Genomic DNA, 9,239 nt, shown 5'->3' with positions numbered 1-9,239 from the left:
TATATAACTTTTAACTCGAAAAGAAATGAAGTGACTGACCATGTGATTTAAATCAGATTTAATTGGATACATGTAAGCGACGTCACGCACGTGTGTCGAACTTGATTGGCTTCTGAATCAACAAATGCCCTGATTTCCTACTATGACGTCAATATCCGGTATCCAATTCTGATAATTACTGAAAATTAGAGACCTGGTGTCTCAGGATATAGAGAGCTCGCCTTCCATTGAAGTGAACCGGGTTCGAATCCCAGCGATGGCTGGTCGATGCAAATTCCACTCCCGGCTCACACCGATCACAGTGCTGAGATTAAATATCCTCAGTGGTAGACGGATCATGAGTTAGAATTCCTTTGCCGTCAGGCTAACCATGGGAGGCCTCGTGGTTTTCCTCTCCGTGTAATATTTGATCCAGGAGTTCCTTTGTCTTCTGGTTGAACCTTTGTCTTCTGAATCAACTAGCGCCCTGATTTATATATGATGACGTTACTTGCAGTTATCCAATTAAAACATATTAAAAACGAAAATCATGAGTATGAGATGTACAGCGTACGAAAGAATGAAACATAGATACAAATAAGAAGGTTATATAAAGATAGATGAAATTCATAATAAAGCACTAGGATGAGCGGAATGAGGAGACTAAATGTTTATGTGATTAATTATAATCATAAAGATTGGATGAAACCCTGAACACGTAATTGAGAAATAACGCTAAACGTGACAATAAGATACAGAGATGAGCTTGAGAAGAATGTTTGAAAGTTACAGAAGAAGAAGAAAATAATAATTAACACAATGATCTGACTATGAGGGAGAGAGAGATCACAATGAGATGACTGAGGTCTTGGCACACTGAGAAAAAAATTATGGTCGAAACTACCTGAATAGGGTACAATTGCAGAATACGGTTCAAGAATTACTCTAGGAGAAAACCAAAAAGCTGGATAGTTTTTACGAAAGTGCTTTGGTAATAATTTTGGTAAAATTAACAATAAAATATGATTTTATATAGTGGAAGAATTTTGGTAAACATGGGGAAAATTTGGTAATTTTATGATGATACCTTAGAATAAGGCATTTTCGTGGCTCAGGGAATAGAGCGCCCAGTGAAGAGTCCGGCTTTCGTAACCCAGCGATGGCTCTGTGGCTCGCACCGATCACAGTGCTAACATCAAATATCCTCAGTGGTGGACGGATTATGGATTAGAGTCCCCTTGCTATCAGGCTAACCGAATGAGGTTTTCGTGGTTCTTCTCTCCGTGTAATGCAAATGCGAGTTAGTTTTATTAAGAAGTTCTCCACGAAGGCAAATTTCTCCTAATACTTGATCGTTAACCCAAAAATTGGGTCGGCTATTCAACGACGGTTGTAAAATAAAATAAAAAGCATATCTTTATTGATTTGATACCTGTCTTTAATGCTTTGTAACTCCGACAATATGCTAAGAAAATGTTTACTAACATAGTTTCATCGATGACAAAATAAATATAAAAAAGTGAAAGGAGAAATGAAAAAAAACTGATCTTTCTGCTTTTAAAGTATGGTAAGAAATATATTCTCCAAGATCATTATGAAAAAAATAAACACTGCTAAGTCCAAAGAAAGTTTTGAAATAGTATTTGGTCCAAAATCGTGACCTAGGGAAGTTAGATTTTACGCACAAATGCATTGTATAAAAGGATAATAAAAACGAGCGAAAAGGCATTAAAAGTCTCTAAAATCAAATATGTTTCGTTTTAAACAAAATAGTTTTCGAAACATACAACATTTCAGGGGTGAAAACCAACCTCATGAGCCTTTATTTTTTTTTTAATTAATTAAGTCTCAGAATATATTTGTTATCCTTTAGGAAAAGAATGTAACCAATGTTCCAGCAAATGAATGTTCCAGCAAATTGAAAGAAGCTTGTCATTTTATGCCTTATATAGAACTTATATCATCGAATCTTATTTCAAAAGTTACATCCCAGTAAATAAGAACTGCATTTATTTTCAGAAAGCGGAAGATAAAAAGAAAAAAAAACGAACAAATATGAAATGAGGAGAAAAAATTTTCAGGGTTAATATTTTTCTTCAATTTCTAAAAGGAACTAAACTAATTACATGAAGCTAGTGTGATTAAAAAAAAGGTGGCTGTATCTTGAGTTAGTTCTTACAAAACTTGTTTTTTTCATCGTTTAATCAATGTGTGTAACAGTGTGTATAAGCAGGGTTTTCAGTACAAGTGCTTAGATGGTTTTCTTATATGGATATAATATCGAAGGGTATAGCTCAGGAGTTTCCAACTTACACTAGGCCGAGGGCCACAATAAAAAGCACCAATCAAATGGCGGGCCACAACTTTATCAAAATTTTATATAGGACTCTTTTATGTTAGAAAGAACATCAGACTTTTATCAAAGTTCTTTTAATATTAAAAAACAAAATAACAAGCATTACAAATAATGCTTGTTACGTATCATTTTAAATCCTCTCTTAATCTGAAACTTAGGGACAAGATTTTTTTTTCTTTTAAATTTAATTCTGTGATTATGAATTTCGACTTATTAGGAATTATAGCAACAACTAAAAAATTCTCGAGCTTCTGAAATGAATTTTTTTTCTACTTTTCCGCTCATGCGATATTCAATTCAGGGAATTTAGTTAAAACATGATATTCATTCCCTCTTTTATGCGCTTTAAAATTTACAAATGTAAGTAATTTCGTCCAAAATGAGTGGTTTCAAAAAGTTAAATCGGAAAATTTCTTCGAGAAAATTTCTGATACGTATATGCCAAATTATATTCGCAAAATACAAAAAATAAATCAATAAAAAGTAAAAGAGAGCAACATACACGATTATTTTTGTATTTGAATAAATATTTTCTTGGGTGTAAAACCTGAGAAGTAAATTTTTTTGCACCGTTGGTATGTTAAATTTCACAGAAATGAAAAAATATATATATATATATTTTTTTTTTTTTTTTTTTTTTTTTTTTTTTTTTTTTTTTTTTTTTTTTTTTTTTTTTTTNTTTTTACGAAAATTGTCCGCACAAAAAAATGAAAACTAATATATTTTAGTTCGCGGGCCACAAAAAAAGGCTTCGAGGCTTGTGTGATGCGGCCCGTTGGCCGCCAGTTGGAAACCCCTGGTATAGCTCATAGTTTTTGTGGAAAGATAAAAATCTCAAAAAACAAAGAATAAAATCTGCTGCCACGTGCTTGCATAAACGTCAACAGGAAGGGGGAAGGTCAAGAGTGTGTGCTTAAACTTCTTTCGGAAAATTCATTATACAAAAAGTTATATTTTGTTTTGAAATGTCTATAATTTTTCTTTTTATTTTAAACAATTACCAATAATACTTACATTTACTCCGATTCTTATGCTGAACGTAGATACTACTATAAATTTACTTTTGATTTTGAACGTACTTTTAAATTTACTACTATAATAAACTAAAATTATTTTTGCTAATTCGAAGATTTAGCAAAGAAAAATAAGAATAATTAAAAAATTTTAAAAAAAATAAGTTCATTGCTTTTTCTTCTGTGCTCTCGCGTTATTTATTTAAAAAATACATTTTTTGCTCATTTTTTATGTATTAAAATTTTAGTTTGTTAAAAATGTAAACGTTTTGTCAAAAATTGTTAGTTTAGTAAGTTAAATTTAATGATTGATTGTAACTTGTAAAGATATATTGATGTATGCTTATAAAACTATTTTTATGAAAATACTAAAAGAAAAAATATTGATATACAGTTTTTTAAATACTATGATGAATAGTTTATTACTTTATTCTAATTTATTATTTAAATTATTAATTTATTGTTTAAATTATCACTCTTCAACTTAAAAATGGCTTCGTTACTGTGTAAATTTGTCACAACTTGATGGCTTGTGAACTATATGTTTTTTAGATATGCCTCTTGACAATTTCACGCTGATGAGTTATGCTTACTCAGAATTTACAGTATTTTCGTATATCAAGATAGTGAGTTTTGTACTTTAGGGGGAATACATATCTAAAAAATTACTCTCAGAAATTATCGTGTTTGTTCTAAAATCTTAAGTAGGCAAACACATATTTTTATATTTTGTAATTGAGCCAACTCAAACGTTTGTATATCTTCTTCTTCTTCAACAGCCCTTTGTGGGCAAAGGCTTTCTTTAGAATCTTTTTCTATTGTCTCCTCTCCGATGGAAATTTAAGTTGTTCACTCTCAGTACCTTGAAATTCTCATTAACGTAGTTTTTAATATTTCTTAATTAAAGAGAAATCCACCAGGATAAAAAATCGAAAACGATATTCACCCTCAAAAATTTAAAACTGTAAACAATTAAAAAAATTCAAATTATGAATAATTTCAACTATTTTAAAGTTTTTAACTGAAAAAAATCACTTCGATTAAGAAAAAACTGTATTCATTATTAAGGATTCAAAGCAATTATTTCAACGATATGAAATATTTTTTTCCATAAATGAAAAATTCAAATTCATGATGAAAAATTCAAAACGATATTCATTATTAAAAACTTTTAACAATTATCATTATTGAAAATTAAAAACGATATTTATTAGTAAAAATTCCAAATGACTTATTTCAATTAAAAATTTAAAAAAAAACAATTTATTTCGATTAAAATTTTGAAATTAATAGTAATTTCAATTATTTTATACTCTTTTTACTTAAAAAGCCTTTTGGATACAACATTAAACGCAATATTCATCTGTAGTGCATCTCTTTGAAGAATTTTCCGAAATTATACTGCCTAATCAACAGAAGGAAAAAACAGTTGAATTTTAACCAAAGCTAAATTCTAGAACAAACCACAAGACCCCTTGCAGCGATGGAATTTTTTCTTTTTAATTTAACTTCCGTTCTTTTTTACTCATTCTTAACTTTCTTTACTCTCAGAAAAACATCCCCTCATTCTTTTACTCAGAAAAACAAAACAAAAACAACGCGATAAGAACTGTTGCCACTTCGAAGCAACAAGTTTTATTGAGCCCAGACGAATCTTCATTCATAACGTTATTTGCTATCTTCGAAATATTGCTCCCAACATGTTACACTGGAGTCAGTAGTTCAGAATCTTTCCACGTCGTAACCCAAGTTTCTATTTCTAGAAGATCTGATAGCGATCGGTTGGGTTATTAGCATTCCCCAACTTCGTAATGAATGAGGTGCTTAAAGAGTTCTCTGCTTAGTTAACGTCGCCATTTTGTTTGTTTTTATTCGGGAATATCACGTGATGACTCTTGGTTCAGTTACAACTGCGGTTAAGATAGGAAAGTATTTGGTTCTCTTTTTTCCATCTTCGTTGTGGTTTTATTCCCTTTACACAAATATTCTTTTATTACTCTACTGCAATTTCTTGAATAAAATTACTTAAATGAAAAAAATTTTTAAAAACTGTTGTAATTGTTTATATTGATAGAAAAACTGATTTTTAATATATATTAGATTTTAAAACTATTCACTTATCTTTAGGCAATATTAGAGCAACATGACCATACATTTTATTTTCACTGCTTGTAGTAGAGGTATTTTTCGAACTGATAATGTACAAAAAAAAAAATTCTGATAATATGCATTTTAAAGTAAGATAAAATTTTAAATATTTGAAAGAGTTTCTATACAATTTTTTAAAAAATTGGAAATGTAGTTAAATACTATAAAAAAATAATAATTATATGAGTAAATTACCTAACAAGAAATGTATGTACAGTGTACATAAAAAAAAGGAAAATATGAATCACACTGTATGAATTATGATCTAATGGATCTTCACGTACTAGGACTCAATCTTAATGGTTTAAGAGATGACCTCAAATATGTCAATTAGTTGATACAGACGATATTTTAAGTTACGAAATCAAACGCATAAATGTACTTTCTATGAATAAACATACCCTTTTTTGCGATGGATTATGATTTTTGACAGACAAAATATCGAGGGTAGCAGCAGTTTGAGAAATATGATTGGTCCCGATAGTTTGGTCGGAAGGGCAGTCGAGAGTTGGGACCCCTTAATGTTAATTAAGGGATCCTTAACCCCTTATTTTCCTTAACTCCTTAACCCCTTATTTTTTGCTCATTCCGTCATATCTCGAGAACTTTTTAAGTGAATAGATAAACTTTTGCACACAATTAGCAAAATCTGCTGAAAACTTTTTGATTTATAAGCCATACAATTTTAATATTATTGATTTTATTTGGCAAAATAAAAAAAATTTGAACGAAAGTAATCGAACAGTTTTTGAGAAATTGAATTGAATGTCATGTAATTGAGGAGGGATTAAAATTGTCAAATATTTATTCACCTATTCATAGTGAGATTTAGTTTTATGCTAGAAAGCTCCCTTCCGCTGCATCTTCGAAAAAAAATTATTTCAGTTGATTTTAATATATTTATCGTATTTACTGACCTAAAATAATTATTTTTCAGTGTTTCAGTATTAATTTACGAACCAGTTCAAGTATTAATTTACGAACGCTCCCTTGTGAGTATGGTTTTTAACTTCATTGTTTCATTAATGGTGATCATTACAGAATACTTTGTAGGCAACGAGTTATTTTTAGTCAAGTTATTTTTAGTTCACGCTGCCCCATAAAATTTCGAATTCAACGTAACTTTCCCTGAGAGCATTTAGCAAATTACTATCTTAAATACTTTTTCAGTGAAATTAAATCCTTTCATTTAGTTTAATATGTTTTAACATTTCGCTGTAACAACCATTACATGTTCAGAACTTCCATCGGATTATGAATTTCCCAGAGAATTTCTCTCTTTATTTTTTTATCTCTACTAAGATCCTTTATTTAATGACTTTAACGTAGAAGTATGGAATGCTTGGTATTGTTGGTACATTCTTCTGGCATATGAAAGTTCCAGAAGCTAGTAATGAGCGTCCGGAAAAATTGTTGAGAAAATAGATTTTCTGTTCCGTTGAACAAAGTGACGTGTAATTAATGTAAAAAGCTTCAGTCAACAACTTATTGCTTACTTCTATCATGGATACAAAATTATTATTTCATATGAAACATAAATAACTTTAAAGGCTAATGTCATTTCGTTTAGGTCACTTTCTTAAAAGCTAATAGATAAAGAAAATTACTGCTGTAAATTCAACACTAAATTTGCATCATGGCACTAAATTTAAGCACTAAAAGACATTAAATTTGCATCATGGGGAAGAAGCGTCCAATGCGCGGATGGCCATCCCTGGCATGGTTAAGTTGTAACAGTGGCGCACGAAGTCCATTTTAAAAATGTAATAAATTGAATAAAATAAATATGTCGTTTTCTAAAACTTTGTCAAAATCCGTGAAAACTTTACTACTCGAATCATATTAAATTTAAGAAATTTGTACCAACAATCGAGTAACCAAATTTCCGTGATTTCTTATCCGATATTGTTGTAGATTTAGATCCACACATGATTTCTTTTTCTATAATAGACATAATGAAATCAAAATTGAGTTTACTGTCATTTTCTTCCATGTAAAGAAGCTAAAAACCATGTTTCTCCTATTAATATGCGGAGTATTTTCCTAATTTTTGGTTAGTGTGGTCTTGCGTAGATTAGGCAAATTAAATTAGCATTCAATCTTTAACTTAACATGGAAGATTTGCTCAAAATCAAGACACTAACAATTTTCTAGCGTCCTACATAGTTGGAAAACTCAAAACCATAGGTTTGAGTTTCCATCTGTTAAAACCATTTAATTCTGTTTTTCAGCCACTTACCTTGATTTCTGGGAATCATTTCCTATTTTGAAGAATATATTGCAATTAACATTTCTAATTCCCTTTCTTTCGTTTTTCTTTTCGGAAATACATTTTATTTTAATTTCTACATCTTGCACACCAGGGGTTCTTAACTTACCTCCACAACTATTTCGCGTCTTCCCGGCTTTGTTTGATTATTTTGTTCAAACTTGTTACCCATCCACTTTTAACCATTTTTTTTTTCTTCTCACAATTTTTTTTGTAATTTTTCTTTGGATTTCCTTCTTTAAATCTGGGATTCGACACTGAGAAATATTTTTAATTAGAAAAACGAAACTAAGTTTGGTTGTGTATCTTTATTTGTGCTTAAAAATTAGCTATGTAATAGGGAAATGAAGACCACCATAAAAAAAATTCCATTGCATATCTAAAAAATCAAACATATGCGATTTGGCGATTTTCTCAGAGTATCAGAAGAAACTGATAGAGATCCGGTTACAATAACAAAGAAAGTTTCGAAAGAAAGATATTTCGTGAGGAACAAAGAACGGCTTATGACAATGGAAAGTTCTTCTGAAAAAAACATTCTTTGCTGTATAGCGTCTCACGAAGAATATTTTGAGACATTTTCACGCCCAACAGATGGAAAAAAAGATATTCGATAAAAGAACCGAAGAATAAAATTCACCTTCACGATGAGCATAGCGAAAATGGGAAGGGAAAATGAAAGATATCGGCGAATTTCTTTGCGATAACCAGAACATTTTGATACTTTATTGGTAGATAAACATGTTTTAAAAAGAATGTTTATGATTAAACAAGCAGAAATTGTTTTTAACAAATAGAAAAAACAAGCAGATATTTTTTTTTAAAAAATTTAAAAAATTTGTATAGAATTGAACACACATTAAATGCATTTTTAACCATCCTGAAATCATCATCATGGAATCATCATCATTAAAAAACCAATTCCAAACTTTATACATTCATTTATTTTTTTCTTAATTTTAAATAAAATAGGATATAGGGGAGAGTGGGGTCAATTGTAACATTTTTTACCTAACTATTTTTAACTAAGAAAAAATCCAATATATTATTAGGATTAATTGACAGACGAGTAAAGTAGACTATCCTCTACAAGAAAAAAAATACCTCATTTTAAATGTTATTATATTAGTTTAGTTATTAATAATTTTTGACAATCGTGCGCTTGTTACAATTGTCCCCACTTACGGGGTCAATTGTAACAGTTCATAAATTCAACTAAAACATAGTTAATTATACATATTATCATAGATGTGATATATTTTTTCATTTATCAAAATAGTAGTGATATTTTAGGAGTAAAAATAATAATGAGCAGAGACCTAAAGGGTTTAACTTCTAATTTTAAGGGGTTAAAAATTTTAATTTATGCTGTGAAAGGTGACAAATAAAATAATGCACATGCAACATAATATAAATGATATAGGAAACTATTGGTGGTTCTTAAAGAGTTAAGTAATGGTTTGTAAACATAAGA

Source organism: Parasteatoda tepidariorum, chromosome 5, assembly GCF_043381705.1.
Source record: "Parasteatoda tepidariorum isolate YZ-2023 chromosome 5, CAS_Ptep_4.0, whole genome shotgun sequence".
Taxonomy (NCBI): Eukaryota; Metazoa; Arthropoda; class Arachnida; order Araneae; family Theridiidae; genus Parasteatoda; species Parasteatoda tepidariorum.
This window is presented reverse-complemented; position numbering follows the sequence as displayed.